The sequence below is a fragment of the Macaca thibetana genome, chromosome 2 (genome assembly GCF_024542745.1).
Source record: "Macaca thibetana thibetana isolate TM-01 chromosome 2, ASM2454274v1, whole genome shotgun sequence".
Classification (NCBI taxonomy): domain Eukaryota; kingdom Metazoa; phylum Chordata; class Mammalia; order Primates; family Cercopithecidae; genus Macaca; species Macaca thibetana.
The window spans coordinates 120,289,141-120,312,131 of record NC_065579.1 but is presented as its reverse complement, the minus strand read 5'-3'; the positions used below and the strand labels follow the sequence as shown (position 1 = coordinate 120,312,131).

Below are 22,991 nucleotides of genomic sequence, written 5' to 3'. Positions count from 1 at the left end.
CATAGGCAACTGCTCTCTGTTGGAATTCCAGTTCTGTGACCTTGGGCAAATTACTTAACCTTTCCCTGAGCCTCAGTTGTCTCATCTGTAAAAGGGGGATAATAATAGCACTCAACTCATAGGTTGTATTAGGGATTACAGAATTAATATTTGTAGTCCTTAGAACGATATCTGCACATGGCAAGTGTTATGAAAGTGTTTGTCAAGACAAACAATGGCAAATACTTTGTACTGTTAATTATATGAAGTGCCACTGATATTTATGTGCGTTTTTTTGTTTTTTGTTTTTTTTTTTTTGAGATGGAGTCTTGCTGTGTCACCCAGGCTGGTGTGCAGTGCCGTGATCTCGACTCACTGCAAGCTCTGCCTCCCGGGTTTGCACCATTCTCTTGCCTAAGCCTCCCAAGTAGCTGGGACTACAGGCGCCCACCACCGCGCTTGGCTAATTTTTTTTATTTTTAGTAGAGATGGGGTTTCACCATGTTATCCAGGATGGTGTCTATGTCCTGTCCTGGTGATCCGCCTGTCTCAGCCTCCCAAAGTGCTGGGATTACAGGCGTGAGCCACCGCGCCCGGCCTTATGTGGTCTTTCTGGTTGGTAAACATTCTAACACACACCAATTAATCATTAGATCAAAAGAATTGTGTTTTGGTACATAGTTAAGGTGCTCTTTTCTTTTACATATGCACTTCTTGCTGTTCTTCCTGTTCCCTTTGCAGAGCAAAAGTATCGGAAAAAAACAAGGGCAAGCACTTCCTTCTAATATTGGTTTAGTTGTGGTCAAAAACAGGAATTATGAGTCATGAACACCAAATTAACAGGAATGAGCCAAGGCAAAATTACATCCTAAGGATGGGGGTCATCTTTGACAAACAGATACACAGATTCATCAGGCATTAAAACAGCATTGTTAACCTTGGAATCCACAGGTCCCCAAAATCTCTGTCAGAGAAATCAGGGGATCTGCAAATTTGGGTGGGCTAAAAGTTATCTATCTACACTTTCACTAACCCCTAACTTAACTTGAGCATTTCCTTGAATTATGAGTGTAGGCAACAAACCGCAGTGACAGAAGCAATACTTACGACTTTGTCGTCAGTAGAAATCTCAGATATTTTAATATCACGTTACAATCTCATTTACACTTATCACTGCAGTAGCTAATAGATTCACCATTATTTATTTATTGTCCTTCAGTGCCTTAAGAAAAAGCATCATTATTTATTTTAAGAATATTTTGCTCACTATAGTTCAGTATAGTTAGTTTCCTTTGGACCCTTACATATTTTATTTTATTCATTTATAAACATTATTTTGAGGTAATAATAGTCATCACCAGACTGCCAAAGAACTCCATGCTAAAAATGATTAAGGAGTTTTAAAGCTGAAGGCTTAAGCTGATTGGAATCTCTAGAGCTGTTCTGTCCAATAGAAATATAATGCAAACCACCTGTAATTTAAAATTGGTAGCTACTTTAAAAAGAGTAAAAAAGAAAAAGTGAAATTAATTTTAATAATACATTTTATTCAATTGGATATATTAAAAATATTTCAACAGGTAGTCAATAATAAAAGTTACTTGTGAGATATATTTGATATGTTTTTCATACTAAGTCTTTGAATCAGATGTGTAATTTATATTTCAGAGTGTATCTCCATTTCGATGCAACAGTTTCATTGGAAATATTTGATCTGTTTTTACATTTAACAAAATTTCACTGAAAAAGTAGATTCAGGTGGTTCCAAACACAATGAAATGTTTTCCACTAACAGCATTGAGTATTTTCGATTTAAATGATTGAAGATGAAATAAAATGAGAAATTCCGTTCTTCAGCCACGTGAGCTCTATGACAAGTCCTCAGAGTCTGCCAGGGGTTACCATTTTGGACCATGCAGCTCCAGAGCCTGACTTCACACAGAATTCTTTGGGAGGAGAAAACAGTGATTGAATGGATGCTTTGAATGCGGCCCAACATAAATTCATAAATTTGTAAACTTTCTTAAAACATTATGAGATTCTCTCTCTTTCCCTCTCTCTTTTCTTTTCTCTTCTTTTCTTTTCTTTCTCTCTTTCTCATTCTCTCTTTCTGTCTCCCTCTGTCCCCTCCCTCCCTCCTTCCCTTCCTCCCTTCCTTCCTCCCTCCCTCCCTCCCTTCCTCCCTTCCTCTCTCCCTTCCTCCCTCCCTCCCTTTCTTCCTCTCTCCCTTCCTTCCTCCCTCCCTCCCTCCCTCCTTCCCTTCCTTCCCTCCCTTTCTTCTTTTCATCCTTCCTTCCATCCTTTTCTTTCTTCCTTCCTTTTCTTTCTTTTTTCCTTTTCTTTCTTCCTTTTCTTACTTCTCACCAACTATCATTGTTGCTAGTGTATTTTATGTGTGGTCCAAGACAATTCTTCTTTTAATGTGGCCCAGGGAAGCTAAAAGAGTAGACACCCCTGCCCTGACGTATCCCCACAATCAGGGTCCTCATGTTGGTAGTGACAGTGCACAGTGCAGAGCTCTATCTGGGACTTTGTGTGACTCAAGGGAAGCATTTCCATTTAAGTGGTGGCTTTTGCAGACCAGTGGGGGGTAGCATTTTGTAATTTCCATTCCAACCAGTTGAAGAGGGATTTACAAATTCTTGGAAAGGAAAGATGATAATTTTTTTTCTTTGAGCAATCTTTGGTATAACAATAGAGTTTAATTTACATAGGGATTTTTAGTACTTTGCTTATATTCTTTGTTTGTTTTTCTCCTGTAGTGTCTGCCAGAGAGGGTGAGCTGCAGGACACGTTTTAATCTTTTAAATTAGTTTTTCATGGATTCTCAACATACTTTCTCTGACTGTCATTCAACAGCGAGGGCAGGGTATAAGCCTGGGCTTTTAGTCTTTTGGGGCCATGGGAGAATATGCAGATCTATGCAGAGTACCCTTACCAGGAGGGTTCTTTGAGGCTTCACGCTCCCAGACCTTTGGCTAAAGTTGTTAGAAATGTCTTTTCCTTTCCAGGAGTGGTCTCTGAACTAAAGCTAGGTAATTTCAGCCAATGCTAAGTTATCCACTTGGGTGGTCTTGTGTTCTGGTCTACTTTCATCTCCTAACTTGTTTGTTTAACTTTAATACTGAATGTGGCTTTTTCATTTCTTTTGATTAAAATTGACAAGCTGTAAAAAAAAAAAAAAAAAAAAGGGGCCAGTAATACTGCTAGTCCTGAGTTTTTTGTTTTGTTTTGCTTTTTGAGATGGTCTGGGTCTGTTGCCCAGGCTGGAGTGCAGTGGTGCCATCTCTGCTCACTGCAGCCTCCCCATCCTGGGTTCAAGTCATTCTCCCACCTCATCCTCCTGAGTAGCTGGGAATATAGGCACACACCACTCTGCCCGGCTAATTTACGTATTTTTTGTAGAGGCAAGGTTTCGCCATGTTGCGCAGGCTGGTCTCAAACTCTTAAGTTGGGATTACAGGCATGTGCCACCGTGCCCAGCCCCGGTCTAGTTTAAATATAAAACTGGAACCTAGATATAAAAGTAAAAGAAACCTTTTTCCCTAGATAGAAAAGTTTAAAAACTTGGGAATTTAGGTAGATGTGGGGGTTTAGGTTTAGATCCTACCAGTAAGTGGACTCTCCCCATGTATCACTTGAGGTATATCTTAGCGCTTTGGAAAGAAAGTTGGACTCTTTTGAGCCTTAGAAACTTGGAGGCATGTCTCATACTTCAGCTGAATGCTGGACATTGTTGAATATTATACTGTGCTAGGGCTTGTGACCGACAATAAAAAGCACATTTCCTTCTTCTGAGGGATTGTAGTCTTGGTAAAATGTAGCAGTAAACTTGATCAGGTCTAAATGATGATTGAGACAGAAGATAACATTTGTCAGTGAATTCTGTTTTTTTTCTTGAGTCTGCACCTAACAGGAACTTAGCAATTTCCAACCAGTTAGTAGTAACAACAACAGAAATAGCAATTGACCTTTAATTGACCTCATCCAACAATGTTTAGTGGGTGCTTACTCTGTGTTAAGCATTATTCTAGAATATAGGGACACAAATGTTGGAAACAGAGCTTGCATAGGTTTATTATGCAGGTGATGGGAAGGTATCTGACATGACACGTGCTCTGGACCGAGGACCTTGCATTTTAATAAGTGGAGTGAATAAAAATTTATAGCCGAATGTCATGATGGCAGCAATGGAAGTGTGCTCCGGAGGTGGCAAATGCTTTGAGGAATATCGAGTATCTGACAGCACAATGTGAAGAAATGACAGCTGCCATCTTTGCCTGTCTTTTTCTCTGTGCTACATTCGCTTTGCTCTTGTCAACCTTCTTAGGCTGGTTACTGGGCAGTTGGAAGAGACTGTGGAGAATTCAATTCATTTATTTGGCTTTGGGACATAAAATTGAACTGCATAATTCATGGATAAGTATCTGTAGCATTATCTTTGTGCCCTGTAGAATGTGTTGACTGCCAAAGGATTTTACGATTCTAAAATCCTAACAGATTTTAACAGTTGCTTAAATATTATTTCTTGGCATATATAGCTTTTTAAATCTGTGGGTCAAAGATAGATGTCCTCATTTGAGACTTAGTGATTTGTTTTATAAGTGTATTGAATAAGTTGAGCCAGTTTGAATTGTGTCCTTCTCTTTTAAAGAAAAGATTTCCCACATTTAAACCTGGATTTAGATGTTTTTTGGGTTAACCCTACTGAACTTTACAAAATTTTCAGGCTTCTGGGCCTAACTCAAATTGTAATTTAGTGAGGCTGGCCAAGTGATTTTTAATCTCATTTAAAAGTTGCTATAAGCTCTACTTTAACAATTTGGGTTTTAGTATAATAAAAGGGCACATGTATTAGGCTTTTTATTTAGGCTATTACTATAAGGAGAACTTTCATTAACGAGGAAAGTCTCAAAGAAAAGGCAGAAAATTTGGGGCTTTATAAAACAAGGGAGTCATTTAGGAAGGCTGGAGATATATCTTATAATATGCCAGGGCAGAGTGTCCGTTGCTTCTAGCAGCAATTATTTTTAAAAAGATATTGCTAGGCCGGGCGCAGTGGCTCATGCCTGTAATCCCAGCGCTTTGGGAGGCTGAGGCGGGCTGCTCACTTGAGGTTAGGAGTTCAAGAGCAGCCTGGCCAACATGATGAAACCCCATCTCTACTAAAAACACAAAAAATTAGCCCAGTGTGGTGGCACGTGCCTGTAATCCCAGCTACTCAGGAGGCTGAGGCAGGAGAATTGCTTGAACCCGGGAGGCGGAGGTTGCAGCGAGCCAAGATCGCACCACTGCACTCCAGCCTGGGTGACAGAGTGAGACTGTCTCAAACAAAACAAAACAAAACAAATCAAAAAACAAGAAAAGAAATAGATATTGCTGATTGCTGGGCACAGCTGTTGCTCAATGCCTGTAATCTCAGCACTTTGGGAGGCTGAGGCAGGAAGATTGCTTGAGCTCAGGGTTTGGGACCAGCCTGGGTAACATAGTGAGATCTCATCAATACTAAAAATAAAATAAATTAGCTAGGCATGATGGTGCATGCCTGTGGTCCCAGATACTCAGGAGGCTGAGGTGGGAGGCTCGCTTGAGCCTAGGAGATCCAAGCTGCAGTGAGCTGGGATTACACTTCTGTACTCCAGTCTGGGTAACAGAGTGAGACGCTGTCTCAAAAAAAAACCCCTCAAAAACTGATATTGCTGGTTAAAGTTTTCACTTGAAAGCCTCAATAGTTAATCAGAAATGTGTAATTTATAATTAGTGTAAATTGAGCATAATAATTTCATTGTAGCTTATCTCAGTGTGTTCATTTGATGATTTTAAAATATAAATATAGATGTTTTCATCCTTTAAATTTATGTCAGAATTTAGAGACATGTTATATTATTCTCTGTGTTCCTCCATTTTAGGTTGATTGTATAATTTTTCCAGGTTTTAAATATATTTAGGGGATATTTATACCTTACATATGCGGTTTGGGGTATTATGCATTCTAATCCCAGAATTACTATAGATAAAACCATAAATACAAAACGACAGAGGCCTATTATCTTAGCATTTTGTTGGTCTGCTTTTAGGAACTGTTTGCTATGGCTTACCGATACAATTTTCTTTCAACATTAGGATCCTCTTTCCTTTAAGAACTGCAGGAAACACAAGCTGGGGAGTTATTTTACATAACAATAAGGATGAGATGTTCTTTGTTTATAAGTTATTCAGTGTCTAAAGGCCTTAGGGTACCAAACATAACACAAGATAGAAAAGAAACGAATTCGCCTTGACATTTAGCTGTAAATTGAAATTAATTCATATAAAATACTGAGATGAAGCACTTTAGTTTGTAGAGTTTTGCATACTGCTTAGCTTTCATGATTTTGTCACTTTAGATTTCAGTTCAAAAGTGTGCTTTTAAACTGTGTAAACTCATTAGCTGGATAAAATTCTCTAGCTAGCCACTTTTTCCTGTATTTTCTTACTCTGCAGGTGAAAACAGCATTGTTAATATTTAACATTCTTAAGTAATCTGTTTCATGTGGATTGTTTTCCGTTTTCTTGTCCCTGGCCCTGCCTTTTCTGGGGTTTGCGCAGGCTGGTGGGTGCGCTGCCAGATCTGGGTGTGCGTGTGTGGTGTCAGGATACCATTATTGGGAAATGGATGACTGCAAAACAGCGAGGCCTACTTGTAGGCAGATGACATAACCAGCAGCTCACCGAATGCCACTGCCAAGACAAATAGGTTTGAGCTCTCTCCTCTTGGTGGCTGTCCTTGTCCATGCTGAAATTCATTGCCACCCTTGGCTCTGCTTTTCTCTAACCTGGAGGAGCTTGCTGAAATTTCTGCCCAAAGGAAAAAAAAAACAAAGGGACCAAAACAGGATGTAAGTGAAGTTTTAATATTCCAAACCAGGAAATAAATGATGAAATGCAGACAAGGCAGGGAGGAAATTTGAACTGGCACCAAGTTGGGAGGTCAGCGTCAATAGCCCATAAGACGCAGATGAGGTCTTGTAGTTCCCAAAAGCTCTTTAACTTGTGTTTCTTGTGAGTTGAAGTAACACATTTTTTGTTCCTTCTCTATCACCACCCTTTCTAATTCTCACTCATCACCCTTAGTGCCCGGAGTGGGCATGCAGGAATGGCAGGACGTGCCAGGACCTCGCTTGGACAGACACCCTAGGTGGCCACCCCCTTCCAGTGTCCATGCTGTAGGCGGACCCTAGTGCCAGGCCCAGAGAGCTTTCTAAGGTGCATTTCCTCTTAAGTAAAACCTAAATTAGAGAGCAGGAAAATATTGGCTCTTGATTTTTTTTGAGATAATTTATTTAATAAATACTATTTTAATACTACAGAATTTTAAAATAATGATGACCACTTTATTGCTTGCCTCTCAAGTGTGACTTTATCCAATGCTCTGTCTCTAGCACCTGGAACAGGGCTTGGCAGTGTTAAAAGAAAAACTTCAGCCGAATTAAATTTAAAGAAGTTTTATTGAGCAACGAATGATTCACAAATTGGGCAGCCCCCAGAATCACAGCAGATTCACAGAGACTCCAGGGATGCCCTGTGGTTAGAATAAATTTATAGGCAAGAAAAGAGAAGTGACATACAGAATCGGAAGTGAGGTACAGAAATAGCTGGTTTGGTTACATGTTGGCATTTGCCTTATTTGCACCAGGTTTGAACACTCAGCAGTGTATAACTGGTTGAAGCATGGCTACTGGGATTGGCCAAGACTCAGCTATTGTTACAGGCGCATACTCCTAAATTAGGTTTTCAGTCTTGTCTACCTATTAAGTTAGGTTATGGTTGGTCCACAAGGACTCAAATATAAAAGTACGGAGTTCTTCTCAGGCCGTATTTAATTTGCTTTCACAGTAGATACTACATACCCATTACGTTTTCATGAAATGAATGTGTGGTCTATAGATCATCAGCCTTAGAATCTCCTAGGTGGTCATTACAAAATAACCATTGGGTACTAAGTTTATTACCTGGGTGACAAAATAATCTGTACATCAGACCCTCATGACACAAGTTTATCCATAAGAGAAACCTGCACATGTACCCCTGAACCTAAAGTAAAAGTTAAAAACAATAACAAAAAAAGCAAATGCAGATTCTTGAGCACACCCTAGGCCTTCAAAATCAGAATGTCTGGGAGAGAGCCCACAGACTCTGCATTTTAAAAAGGGCTTCCCTCGCAGATCCATTGGTGCTACCAGATTTGAGCACTCCTACCCTATGGACACACCACTTGTTTCCAATGTCCTTGTTGCTTTTCATATATATTGTCGTAACATGATGGATGAATTTGGTTCCCGTCCTCTATTTCATGCCCCATCACAGCAATATTATGTAATGAATATCCTAAGTATAATGAATGAATGCTAATATTATATAATGAATATTTACCTGGATGTTATATTTTAATGCTGTCAGACAAAATTGACACTCTCTTTATTACCTAACCATTTCCCTATTGTTGGATTTCCTACCTCTCTACCGCAGCTATCCTCCGTTATTCTGTTATGCTGCAATGAGTACGAAATTTAGACACATATCTTTGTTTTATTTTATTTTTGAGCTATTTCCTTGGTGAGCTGGGCATTCTTCTAGAAGTTTCTTGCACACAGGAGATCTAATATCCAAAGGGCTTCCTTCATGATTCCCTCCCTCCATCTCTTCCTTTTCCTTCCTTCTGTTCTTTCTTTCTTTTGCTCTTCCTTTCCTCATTTTTCTAAAAAAAGAAAGGCATTGGAAAGCTATTAGCATTTACATAGCACTTTATTTATTTTTTCCCCTTGAGATAGGGTCTTGCTCTGTGTTGCCCAGGCTGGAGTGTAGTGCTATGAGCATGTCTTACTGCATCTTCAACTTCCTGGGCTCAAGCTATCCTCCAGCCTCAGCCTCTTGAGCAGCTGGGACTACAGGCACATATCCCACATGCATCTCATTTTTTTAATTTTTATTTTTTGTAGAGATAGGGTCTCGCCGTGTTGCCCAGGCTGGTCTTGAACTCCTGGGCTCAAGCTGTCCTCCTGCCTCCGCCTTCCAAAGTGCTGGGATTACAGGCCTGAGCCGTTGCACCTGGCTGAGCACTTTCAATCTCTGCTGTCTTACCTGCTTAACAAGTAACATTCCCTTTTAAGGGAAAAATAATCCAGGGTCACTTTTTATTAAATTTTACTAAGAAATGGCAAAACCGCTTAATGGAGTTGAACCGGGATTCTTAAACAGCTGCTTGAGTTAAGCACAGAGTTAGGCACTTTTAGATTCAATCAGAAAGAATGTTTTTTTCCTGGAACTCAACTGTTTTCATTTGAGAAATATGAAAATTGGCCCACAAGCTATGTGATGCTGCTCTGTCACAGTGGAAGAAAACAATGCCCAGTTCACAAATAAGTTTTGAGTTCTATAGAATGAATATATTTCTTAATTGCAGGATTTCTAATGACTTGTACTATTGTTAGGGTATACAAAGTAAGACTTTCTCAAACTTTCTTGAACATGAAACTCTTTCTTTAATATGTTGTGTTACTGCTTCTCTACAGAATACTCTTTGTGGAATGCTCATCTAAAGCAGTGTTTTTCAATTGTAGGACAAGATTAGTCACTGTAGTGAAATCTATACTGTGGATTACAAAGCAGAATCTATATACATATATATATACACACATGCAATCACACACACAATTAGTGCAGCACATATAGTGGGGTATTGTTTCCTGATGTATTTTTCTTTCTTTTCTTTTTTCTTGAGATGGAGTCTCACACTGTCGCCTAGGCTGGAGTGCAGTGATGATCTCGGCTCACTGCAAGCTCCGCCTCCCAGGTTCAAGTGAGTCTCCTGCCTCAGCCTCCCGAGTAGCTGAGATTACAGGTGCCCACCACCACGCCCAGCTAATTTTTTGTATTTTTAGTAGAGATGGGGTTTCACTATGTTGGCCAGGCTGGTCTCAAACTCCTGACCTCGTGATCTGCCCACCTTGGCCTCCCAAAGTGCTGGGATTACAGGCATGAGCCACCATGCCCGGCCCTGAGATGATTTTCTTTTTCCTAGGGCATGAGTGAAGGTTCAGAGAGAAAAAGAAACATTTTCAAAGAATGTTTCTCCATCTTCTCCCAGCAAAAGCAACACAGAACAAAACAAAAATACGCCAATCTGACATGAAGAATGCAACTGTAAACATTATAATTTCTCCATCAAATGACAGAGTTTTATAGATTGTATTTGTTTAACAAGCACTTACATACCACTTGCTATATGTCAACAGTATTGTGAGCATTTTACAAATTTGTTTTCTTTTGAGACAGAGTCTCCCTCTGCCACCCAGGCTGGAGTGCAGTGGCATGATCTCCGCTCACTGCAACCTCCACCTCCCGGGTTCAAGGGATTCTCTTGCCTCAGCCTCCCAAGTAGCTGGGATTACTGGCGCATACCACCACGCCCAGCTCATTTTTGTATTTTTAGTAGAGATGGAGTTTCACCATGTTGGCCAGGCTGGTCTTGAACTCCCGACCTCTTGTTATCTGTCTGGCTTGGCCTCCTACTAAAGTGTTGGGATTATAGGCGTGAGCCACCGCGCCTGGCTGAATTTTATAAATACTGATCCTCAAAACAAAATTTGATCTGCATAACAACCCTCTAGGGTGTAGGTGCCGTTATCTCCATTTATGGCTGAGGAAAGTGAGGCACTTGCTAGCATTCTGTATGATATACTTAACTGTAAAATCAGAAAGTGACAGTAATCATTACAACTTTGACCTCATATTCAACAGTGGTAGTTAGAAACCAAAAAGGGAGCCAACCCTTTGATGTTAGAGTCGGGATCATGCCAAATGTTTTTTTCTGGCCCCAGGGTAATGGGGCTGGGAGACTAAGCAAATTATGTTCAAATCCCAGAATTATCAACTGTCTGTTTGAGGCTATTTAAAGATGGTAGTTCTCTAGAGCACAGATGAAACTTCTTCAGATACCTTTTGCTCATTTCTGGGCAAAGCTTGTGAAAGCCAATCACTCTCAGTAAGGAATTCTTTTGGTTTACAACTGAATATTTCACTAGTGTCAGGATTTCTCCTTTTGGTGGTTTTGTACGTGTTTTTTTTTTGTTTTGTTTTTTTCCTGCAAATGGTATTATATTAGCTGTTAGTTAAAGTAACACTTCTCATAGACTGTACTGTGCATGTAGCAACATGCTGTGTGGTAAAACTCCTGGTCACAGGTGAGGAAGGAAAGTGGCATTTTCTAAGAAACCTAAGGCTGGGTATGGTGGCTCATGCCTATAATCCCACCATTTTTGGAGGCCAAGGCGGATGGATCACTTGAGCCCGGGAGTTCAAGACCAGCCTGGGCAACACGGTGAAACCCCGTCTCTAAAAAAAATAAAAATAGTTAGGCATGATGGCACATGCCTGTAGTCCCAGCTTCAGGAGGCTGAGGTGGCAGGATTACTGGAGCCCAGGAGGCAGAGGCTGCAGTGAGCCAAGATCGCACCACTGCACTCCAGCCTAGTCAATAGAGTGAAACCCTATCCTAAACAACAGCAACAACAACAACAAGTTAATACTTTTCCTTTAATGTCTGAAAGCCATTGGGAAAGACTTCTTATTTCTGAGGGTGTTATTTTCTTCATTTATGAGAGAAACCAAACTCAAGAGCTTTAGACTTTAAAGTTGGGGTTCAAATAGCAGTGGTTCTTAAGGGGAGGTGGAGGTGGGGGTAGGGGTAGGGATGTTGTAACCCTGGGGAACAGTTTGCAATCTAGACTCATTTTTGATTGTCAAAACTGGGAGAGTGCTACTGCACCTAGAGGGTAGAGGCCAGGGATAATACTGCTTAAACATCCTACAATGCACAGAAGCAATAAGTAGCCCCAGATGTCAATAGTACCAAGGCTGAGGAAACCTACTTTGGAGCAATCTGATGCCATTTTGTATTAGTGAACTGTCTTGGTTTTAACTAGGGGCAATATAATTCTTTTTTTTTTTTTTGAGATGGAGTCTTGCTTTATCACCTAGGCTAGAGTGCAATGCTGTAATCTCCGCTCACTGCAACCTCCACCTCTTGGGTTCAAGCTGTTCTCCTGCCTCAGCCTCCCAAGTAGCTGGAATTACAGGCACCTGCTACCACGCTCAGCTAATTTTTGTAATTTTTAGAAGAGATGGGGTTTCACCATGTTGACCATGCTGGTCTCGAACTCCTGACCTCAGGTGATCTGCCCACCTCAGCCTCCCAAAGTGCTGGGATTACAGGCATGAGCCACCGTGCTGGGCAGGGGCAATATAATTCTAATTCTTTGTACCTTGATTCCATTTACAGTTTTTTTATTGAATACTGTTTCACGTGAAATTATAAATTTTGAGGGTGGAAGCAGTGGAGGGAAGAGGTGACAGATGGTGTCAGTTGCCAGGAAAACTATAATACCTCTTAGAGTTTCCCTAATTGTTGAATACGAGGGGACGGTTTAAGGTTTGGGGTTTGTGAGGAGTTAAGAGATCTTCCATGGAAACTTGCTGTGAACAAAGTGAATCATGGTTAATACTCTGTGGGTTGCCTCTGGGTTGCGCAGTCTGATAGGCACTTTGCTTACATTTATTTTGTTTACTCCTTGTAATATCTCCATAAAATTCAGAATGTTACCAATATTAAAGTTGAGGAAACAGTCTCAGTAGAAAAGTAATGGGACCCGTGTAACAGACTGAATGTGAATCTCCCCAAAATTTATATGTTGAAATCATAACCCTCAATGTGATGGTGTTAGGAAGTGGGACTGTTGGAACCTTTAGGAGGTATTTAGATCATAGGGGTGGAGCCCTCATGAATGGGATTAGTGCTCTTATAAAACATACCCCAGAGAGTTTTCTCACTTCCTTTTCTGCCACGTGAAGATACAATGAGAAGATGGCAGTCTACATCCCAGAAGCGGGTCCTCAGAAGAATCTGACTGTGCTGGAACCCTGATCTTGGACTTCAGCCTCCAGAGCTCTGAGAAATACATTTCTGTTATTTATAAGTGACTCAGTCTATGATATTTCGTTATAGCAACCTGAATGGACTGAAACATCCCCTAATTTCTTTTGGGAGTGTGGCATACAGAGTAAATTCTTTGAGCAACCATTCCTAGTATTGCCTTCCCTAAGCGCTTTCTGCTTTGCTTGGAATAAAAAGTAGGAGGGTTTGGAGAACACTCCCCTGGGTGTTATTCTAGTGCTTCACTGCTTTCCCTCTTAAAGGGTGGCCTAGCCCAGCTCCTGGCACATGTTTGCCAGTGATGTAGAAATTCTGTTTCTAAGAGTTAAAGAGGTAGGGCTGACAATAATTAGGCAACTTGCAGCCTCTGCCACACTCATATTTCAAGATTCTTCTTTGATTTTTTTTCATTTTAGTCACTTAATGATTTTTCCTTCTTGTTTTATTCTTCCTTGGTCTCCAGGGACTGTAAAACAATCCAGAAACTTAGTAATATTATGAACAAGCATTTATCAACTGGCCACAATGCGCTTATTAATGTTCAAACAATACGAGGAATGTCAGCTTTGCTCCCCATACCTTGTTAGACTCAAACCCTCATGAGACTTGATACCATGACTACTTACGTCCTTTTATTCCCCAAATCGATTTCCCTTTCCTTTCTTACTGGGTTTTAGATGCAGATGACACATTCCGGGGAAGATCAGAGGGCCTGTCTGAGTATGGAGAAGTACGAGTTGGTATTTTATATAGCCTATGACACTCTTACTTAATGATTTAGATGGGCTCATAATTTCACATTCACCATTGAAATATTTTCTCTTAAGTTAGAAAATGAACCATCGTTAGGGCTATTTGACAATGTTTCTTTGGGATACTTTTCCTCATTCAGTTTGTTTATGAGTAACTTAAGATCCACTGTCATCATCTACATTTAGCTGCTTGTAATTTGTGCGGAGTTCACATTGAGTTATTGATCTTACCCCCTACAGTGTAAACATGAAAGACTATGAAATAATGATCTTGCTCGTAAAATGTAGTTTGTATATTTTTTAATAATGAGGACTAAACATTTGGCTGTATTAGTCTTCCTGCCCATAGGAATAGAAATGTGGAAACCTGCAGGAGATACAAAAGGCATTTTTTTTTTAAAAGGGTAATAAAAAGAAAGACTCTTCATGTACAACTGTAGGGCCACAATAAATTCAAAAGAATATATTTCATTGATGACTTAGTAGCCCATTTAATGCATAATCCATGTTAGTTTAAAGTCAAAGTAAATTAGTTTATGTATTTTTCTTTAGCAATATAATTATAATAAATTGATATTGGGATGCGGGCACAAAATAATTGCTAGTGCTAGTGTTTTACTCTAGTGGCTGAGGGTCTTCTAAATTAATGAGTTAAACAGGACAGGATATAGCATCAGAAGAGAGTTCCTGCTGTTTACCTACAGTGGTTGCATCCTCACTAAAAAAATATGCACTGCCCTCTGCCACAAAGACACCCGCCAGAACCTTGTTCTTTTGTCTTTGAGGACTGTTTCCCCTTGTGCTCTGCCAGCCTGTCACAATAAAATGATTTCAGTGATGTGGTCTCATTGCAGGAAATGTTTAATGAGTCTCAGGAAAACTATAAATAAATCTTAGGTCATTGTTACACCAAAGAACATCTTCAGGCCTTAGATAATTAGGATGACCCACCTAGGTTTATTACGAGAAATCTTCATTCAAAGAGGTGCATGCTTGATACTTTAATTTATTTTATTCTGGGCTTTAAATTGTCCTGTCTCAGTGCAGAAAAGGAAGAAATGTCAAGTCTCTTGACGAGTAGGGAGGTTGTCATTTTTAACAATGTTCTCATAAGATGGAGGGGACATTCGGAGGTTGGTCATCTTGTCCATCTCCAGCCTGCAAATATTAATAGTACTCAAATCACCTTGAACAGATAAGTGAGAACAGAGCTTGTTAACTGTGTTTAATGATCTTTATTTATATTTAATATATTTATATTACTTTAATATATTTATATTTATTTAGTATACTTATATTAATATAATATTAATATTAATTTAATATAATATTTATATTAAAGCACATTTCAAAATTTTTCCCCCAAGTGACATATTAATTAACTTAAGTGGAAAGAAATTGTTCCTATCCACTCACCTAATTCTTTATTTCTCATGGAAGCTCTATTTTTATTTGTAGCTTAGGTAATTGAAGAATGTTGTTAGTAGCTTGAAGTTTGTCTTCCTTGTATGCATTTGGATTTGATAGGAAGAATGATCATATTGACCTATAATATGGAATATACTTTTTAAGGTCAAGTTATCTGGTCAACCATTTATTTCCTAATAGAGTATTGCTTGGTCCGTATCTGCTGATTCTGATGACTTCTCTTTTTCTTTTTTATATAAGTGCATTAAAAAATAAATGCCATATTTTATTTTCCAACAAACAGAATGATAGCCTGATTTATACTTATTTGGGCTGGAGTAATCATCTAGCACAACAATGTCCCTTAGGCAAAATCTTACTTAATTTGGGTGTAATTTCATTACTTATCTCTTTCCCCTTTTTTATTTTTTTATATATCAAACCTTACTGTCTGCAGTGGCTCTTCTGCTCGTCAGAAGTTAATTAAGTTGTAACTAAACAAACAAACAAAAAACCCCACGAAATAAAATATGTGGCTTAAAAATTCTCTTTAGCAGGTTAGGCATAGCCGGTTGTGCTTGTGCTTATCCAAAGCAAGCCACCTAGCAAACACACATGCGCCCTGATGGCTTCATACTGCAGAGGCTGCCGGTGGCCTGTGGTCAGACCATCATCTGCAAATTGGCTCACCAGGGGAGTGCTCTCAGCCCCTGACACAACCTCTTTCTTTCCCCGTGGGCCTGCGGGCCACCTCCAGGAAAAAGCTGACTTCTAAACAATTTCCTGGTGAGCCAGCTGGGGAAGGAGAGGATTTCCTTAGCTGAACACTGAGCACTGCCATTCAAAACAGACAAAGCTAGCAAGCGTTGGAAATCTCAGGCAAAAGGGCAAGGGAGAAGTGTTGGGGAGGGGCTGGCTGAGGTCTGCAAATAGGTTGCAAGAGTTTTCAAGGTGTTTGTCAGGCTGCCATTCTTTTGACAGCTTCGAAATCTCAAACAGTAATAACTTGCTATTGGAATTCAGATTTCAGAATATAGGCCGCCTTGTCTATTGCTAGTTTACTTCCCTGATGAGATTCTCTCCCTGGTACAGTGGGTATGGTGTAGGCTTTGCTCTCAGTAAGCTGTACAAAATTGTTAATCATCAGCAGGAGATACTGTCTGTGGAGAAAATTAGGTAGAGATTAAAACCAACAACAACAACAACTTTGAAGCTGAGCTCAGTGGCGCACACCTGTAGCCCCAGGTACTCAGGAGGCTGAGGCAGGAGGATTGCTTGAGCCCAGGAACTTGCGATTGCAGTGAGCTGTGATTGTGCCACTGTACTCCAGCCTTGATGGCAGAGTGAGACCCTGTCTACCCACACACCACACACACACACCACATAGACATACACGCACACACACACACACACACATGCACACATGAGACTTTGAAAGTGCAAGGTATTTTGGAGATTGCGCTCCTCTATAACTAATATATTAAAATGTACCCACTTTCCTGGTGAAATGTAATATATATATCTACATAGGAAATTTTTTTTTTTTTTTTTGAGAGGGAGTCTTGCTCTGTCATCCAGGCTGGAGTGCACTGGTGCAATCTTGGCTCACTGCCTGAATAGCTGGGATTACAGGCATGTACCAACCACACCTGGCTAATTTTTGTATTTTTAGTAGAGACAGGGTTTCACTATGTTGGCCAGGCTGGTCTCAAACTCCTGCCCTCAGGTCATCTGTATGCCTCGGCATCCCAATGTGCTGGGATTACAGACGTGAGCCACTGCATCTGGTCGCTACCTAGGAATTTTTGATTTGCAGTTGACTTGCTGTGGATTACACTTAGGGATTTTGATTCTGCTGTTTCTCTTTGTATTTTGCAGTCAGTTCCCTTCCTCCCACCATATTCCTGGTATTTCTAGGGCCTTGGGAGGTTTGTTGGCCTAGGTACTGTGTCTGTGGTACTAACAGATTATGTTACTCTGTTCTTAAAGCCTGTCCGTGGCTTTCCATTGATTTTAGGATGGTCAGTCGAAGTCCTTAACCTGGTCCTGTGTGTTCTGGCTTTTTTCTGTCTGCTGCCTAACAAAGCCCCCAGGCTTAGTAGCTTTAAAGAAAACCAATGATTTGTTATTGCTCATCATTTTGAATTGGCCAGATAGTTCTTAGGATGGTTTCCCCTGGGCTCACTCATCTGCTGAGTTCACCTGGGTGATGGCTGAGCTGGAAGTTTTGATGTGACTTCCTTTACATGTCTCTGGCCTTGGTACTGGCTGTCCTCTGAGGCACCTTTGTGTCTCTTCCACAATGGTTTATTTTCCTCCAGTAGGCTAGACTGGCTTCCTTACTTGGCAGTTTCAGGGCAGCATTTCAAAAGTGGGAAGGTGGAAGTGTCACGGCGCCTTGAGGCCCTTTCTTCAGAGCTCACACAGTGTCACCTTTACCACATTCTATTAGTCAAAGCAACTTCCAGGCCAGCCACAATTCAAAGAGTGAGATAGTAGACTCCACTCTTTTTTTTTTTTTTTGAGACAAAATCTCGCTCTATTGCCCAGTCTGGAGTGCAGTGGCATCCTCATGGCTCACTGCAGCCTCAACCTCCTGGGCTCAAGTGATCCTTCCATCTCAGCCTCCCGAGTAGCTAGGACCACAGGCACATACCACCATACTCAGCTAATTAAAACAATTTTTTGGCCAGGTGCGGTGGCTCACGCCTGTAATCCCAGCACTTTGGGAGGCCGAGACGGGCGGATCACGAGGTCAGGAGATCGAGACCATCCTGGCTAACATAGTGAAACCCCGTCTCTACTAAAAATACAAAAAACTAGCCGGGCGAGGTGGCGGGCGCCTGTAGTCCCAGCTACTCCGGCGCTGAGGCAGGAGAATGGCGTGAACCCGGGAGGCGGAGCTTGCAGTGAGCCGAGATCGCGCCACCGCACTCCAGCCTGGGCGACAGAGCGAGACTCCATCTCAAAAAAAAAAAAAAAAAAAAAAATTTTTTTTTGGTAAGGATGGGTTCCCACTTTTTTACCCAGGCTGGTCATGAACTCCTACCCACCTCGGCCTCTCAAAGTGAACCACCATGCCTGACCTCTACCTCTTGATGGAGTTTGCTGCAGAGAATTCTGTCTATAAAACCATTCTTCTTATTCTTTCCACATGCCCCCTTTTGTTCAACGTTGTAATCACTAGACCTCTTTCAGTTCTTTAAACTCACCTTGTTCTCCAGCTTTTGGCCTGAAAACCTGTGCTTCTCTCCACCTGAAATATTCTTTCTTGCCTGTTTTTTTCCAGCTGACTGCTATACGTAGTTTAGGTTTTAGCTTCAGTGTCATTTACTGAGGGTGTTCTTCCTTTCCAAACATCCTAGATTTGGGGAACTGTAACCTCTCTTCTGTGATCGAATAGTTCCCTATGCTTTCTTTGTCATAATAGTATTAATCATTCCTTTACTGAAATGTTTACTTTTTGTTTTTGTTTTGTCTTTCCTGATAAACTGCATACCGTAGAAAGGCAGGACTGGTATCTGTCTTGTTCTTTACTGTGTTTGTACCACCCACAGTGGCTTTCTATAGATAGGACTAAATAAATACTTGTGGAATGCAGATTAAATTGGTGCAGATTACTTATTGATGTTTGCTTACAAGAAAATTTCAATGTCCCCCTTTGGAATATCCTACCACAACCTCCCCTTTAAAAAAAAAAAAAACTTTTTCTTCTCAGCCTACAATCTGGCATCAAGGAAATAGCCCAATATAAAAGGGACTCAGTTTTATAATTAGGTTGGGAGCCTTTTTCTTAGATGTACTGCACCATTAGTCCTGTTAAATTACTTGCTAACATCAAATCAATGTTTGGAAAAAGTCCTACCTGTAGTCTATAAAATAGATGGTTAAAGATGCCACCTTAAGCTAAGCCTTTATTTGTAAAGAACAGAGAAAGACTTTTCCCTGCTTCATCCAACCTATTGTTTCTTCTTTTTCTGAACCTCTGTTGTATTTAGAATCATGCTTATAATCCTGGCATTTTGGGAGGCTGAGACAGGAAGATCCCTGGACGTCAGGAGTTTGAGCCCAGCCTGGGCAACACAGCAAGATCCTGTCTCTATCTTAAAAAAAAAAAGTGGTAAAAAGAAAAATATATATATATAAAAAGAATCAGTTCATTACCCTAATTGCCCTCTAATTATTCTTATGTACATCTTGGTGTCTCACCTAGATTCAGCTCTTTGAAGGAATAGGGATTTTTTTTTTTGTTTTTGTTATTTTTTTGAGACAGTCTTGCTCTGTCGTGCCCAGGCTGAAGTGCAGTGACGTGATCTCAGCTCACTGCAACCTCTGCCTCCCAGGTTCGAGTGATTCTCCTGCCTTAGCCTCCCGAGTAGCTGGGATTACAGACGCCCCCCACCACGCCCAGCTAATTGTTTGTATTTTTAGTAGAGATGGGATTTCACCATGTTGGTCAGGCTGGTCTGGAACTCTTGACCTCAGGTCATCTGCCCACCTCGGACTCCCAGAGTGCTGGGATTATAGGTGTGAGCCACCGCACCTGGCCGGAATAGGGATATGTTTATACTACATTTATTTTCTGCTGTGCATACATACTATGATAAACAATTAATAAAACAGGCTCATTTAAGGTATCTTTCTTCTTTCTTCTTTTACTCCGAATACTATATTTAGTGTAACTTAGGAGTTTCAAGGAGTATCTATCCTAATCTAGCCAATTGTAACTAGCCTCCAAGACTCCTCCCCTTCTCCCAGTAATTTTCACCTCCATATGTTCATGGCCTTGTATAGACTCCTCCTAAGCTGAGTAGGACTGACATTCAAGCCAACAGTATGTGGTAGAAATGACACAGTATTGTTCCCAAGGCTAGGTCATAACAGAATTGTGGCTTCTGCCTTGCTTTCTTGGATCTGTCACTCTGGGGTAGGCTAACTGCTATAGCATGAGGACAGACAAGCAACCAATGGGGAAGGTCCCCGTAGTGTGGAACCAGGGTCTCTCATCAGCAGCCATATTAGTGAACCACTTTAGAAGCAGAAGCACATCCCTCAGCCCAAGTTAAGCCTTCAGATGAGTGCAGCCCTGACCAATATTTTGACTGCAACCACGTGAGATCATGAGCCATGAACTAAACTGTTCCTGACTTGTAGAAACTCTGTGAGATAATAAATGCTTATTGTTTTAGGCCACTACACTTCAGCCATTTTGCATTCTCTCTGGACTCCAAGGATAAGATAAGGCTTTAGTTTTCAAGTGGATTAATATTGAGTTTAGTCCTGGAACAGGTTCTTTCAGCCATACACACTTAAACAAAATACTTACTGAAACAAGTGTAAGTATAAGCTTCCCTAAATGCTGAATTTTCAATGGAGCATTTGGTTAGGTGCTACCTAGAGGCAGATGGTATTGTTTTCTCTTTCATATCAAGATTTAAACTTTGAGAAGATAGAACTGTTAAGTAAATGTAGTCTGGTATAGGGTAATATAGCATCATACTTTATTTAAACATAATTATGAATCAGCTTTGGTTGCAAGTAATAGCCTAAGCAGGAAGGATAATTTATTACCTAGAGAAGGCAAAGTCTTATGGAACCCAAAGGGAAGGATGGAGAGGGCCTTATGAAGGATCTTTCCTCTGATTATATTTCTTTCTAGGTGGGCTTTCTCGGATTTTCCATCTACAAGGTGGAATTTGGAAGCCCCTTTGGTTCTCTTATTGTATGATAGCTTTAGTCACAGAGAGTTTCTGTGATTTAGCTTCCTCAGAAGAGAGAATTTCATAGGTAGAGCTTCAAGTAGGTGCCCATGCCTAAGGCAATCAGCCATTGCTGGGGTGGGTGGAACTCTAGGGCTGCGAGGAGCATTTTTCTGTTGATGGTATGTGTATGTTGGGGGTGGTGGGAATGCTGAAGGGGATTGTGTTCCAAAGAAGAAACCTGGGGGGCAGACACATACCTCAAAGTTACCTGCTATGGGAGAGAGCAGTTTTAGAAAACATATTACCTAATCTTTCTTGTTTATTTTTGTTTCTTGAAACTGAGTTTCACTCTGTCGCTTAGGCTGGAGTGCAGTAGTGTGATCTCAGTTCACTGCAACCCCTGCCTCCCGGGTTCAAGCGATTCAAGTAATTTGAAAAGAACAAATCCACAGGTCTTCAAACAGACCTTCTTTGCCTTATTTTGTACTGATTGGGAGAGAAAATGAGCAAGAAAATCATCTACAAATCAGATCAGAAGAATGCAAGTTCAAGGCATTCTGTCTTAACAAATAAAATAGTTTAGTGAAATATTTTGAAATATTTGTAAGCATTTGTGTCCACGAAAGTTAGAAAACTCGATATGATTTTTTCCCCTATTTCCATGGGCTTGGATTTTCAATCTCTTGACTTCTCTCTGTGGTTGATTTTCTGGACTATTGGGTAACTCCCAAGTTTCAGTAAAGTATTTAAACATGTGATAGTATTATAATGGAGAGCAGGTATTTTTAAACACGTAGTTTAGTGTCATCAAGCTTTTCTACGAGTTCGCATATACACTTACCCTACTCTAGTCACAGTGCAATGAAAAATCATTTGTACAATATAGGTAGTGATTTTCATTGTGTTTCAAATGATGTGTTTCATTTGAACCCACAATTGGGTTCAAATCCACATGTAATGGCAGGTTTTTATATGCCATGGAGAAAAAAAAATGGCAGAACTGTTTTTTACTCTATAATATAAGTTGAAGAGAGCACAAGAATGCAAGTAGACTTTTGTTGTTGTTGTTGTTGAGACAGGGTCTTGCTCTGTCACCTGGGCTAGAGTGCAGTGGCACAATCTCGGCTCACTGCAACTTTGACTTGTGGGCTCAAATGATCCTCCCACTTCAGCCTCCCAAGTAGCTGGGACTACAGTGCGTGCCACCACACCTAGCTAATTTTTGTCTTTTTTATAGACACGGGGCTTTGCCATGTTGCCCTGGCTGGTCTGGAACTCCTGTGCTCAAGCTGTTACTGAAAAGGGGTCTCGATCCAGACCCCAAGAGAGGGTTCTTGGATCTCCTAAGAATTTGAGGCAAATCCATAAAGTGAAAGCACGTTTATTAAGAAAACAATGGAACCGGGCGTGGTGGCTCACACCTGTAATCCCAGCGCTTTGGGAAGCCGAGGCAGGCGGATTGCAGGTCAGGAGATCGAGACCATCCTGGCTAACACGGTGAAACCCCGTCTGCACTAAAAAAATACAAAAAAATTAGCTGGGTGTGGTGGTGGGTGCCTATAGTTCCAGCTACTTGGAAGGTTTTGAGGCAGGAGAATCTCTTGAACCCGGGTGGCGGAGGTTGCAGTGAGCCGAGATTGTGCCACTGCACTCCAGCCTGGTGACAGAGCGAGACTCCATCTCAAAAAACAAACAAACGAAAAACAAAAAAACATCCTTGGTATCTGCCTGCGTGATGACTGAGTTTTTGTCAATTTTAGCCTATGTATGAGATGAATTTGAGTTAGATTGAGGAGAAAGGGTGAAAGGATGAATGAGGTATATAGATAGGTTGTGGGACAGATGCTCTACAAACAGGTTCATTGTCACAGGTTTTTTTCTTCTTTTTTTTTTTTGAGGCAGTGTCTCTCTTTGTCACCCAGGCTAGGGTGCACCGGCAGGATCATGGCTCACTGCAGCCTCGACCTCCTGAGCTTAAGTGATCCCTCCCACTTCGGCTTCCCAAACCGGTGGGATTAGAGGTGTGAGTCACCGTGGTGCTGGGCCTGCTTTTTTCATTAAATACACTGAAAGCATCAGTGATAGCCTCTTATGTCCTGCCCACCCATTATCATTGTATCTCAGAAAACTCATGCTAATTGCATTTTTAATTAAAACTGTTTCAGTCATCTTCGGGGTCCT

The 22,991-nt window shown here is 40.8% G+C and overlaps 1 protein-coding gene across 20 annotated transcripts in view; it reads left to right on the top strand.

The window, feature by feature from the left end:
- The window catches only part of MAGI1 (membrane associated guanylate kinase, WW and PDZ domain containing 1), a 686,305-nt gene that overhangs the window by 87,474 nt on the left and 575,840 nt on the right, over window positions 1-22,991 (top strand). The gene's annotated exons all lie outside the window — the stretch shown is intronic.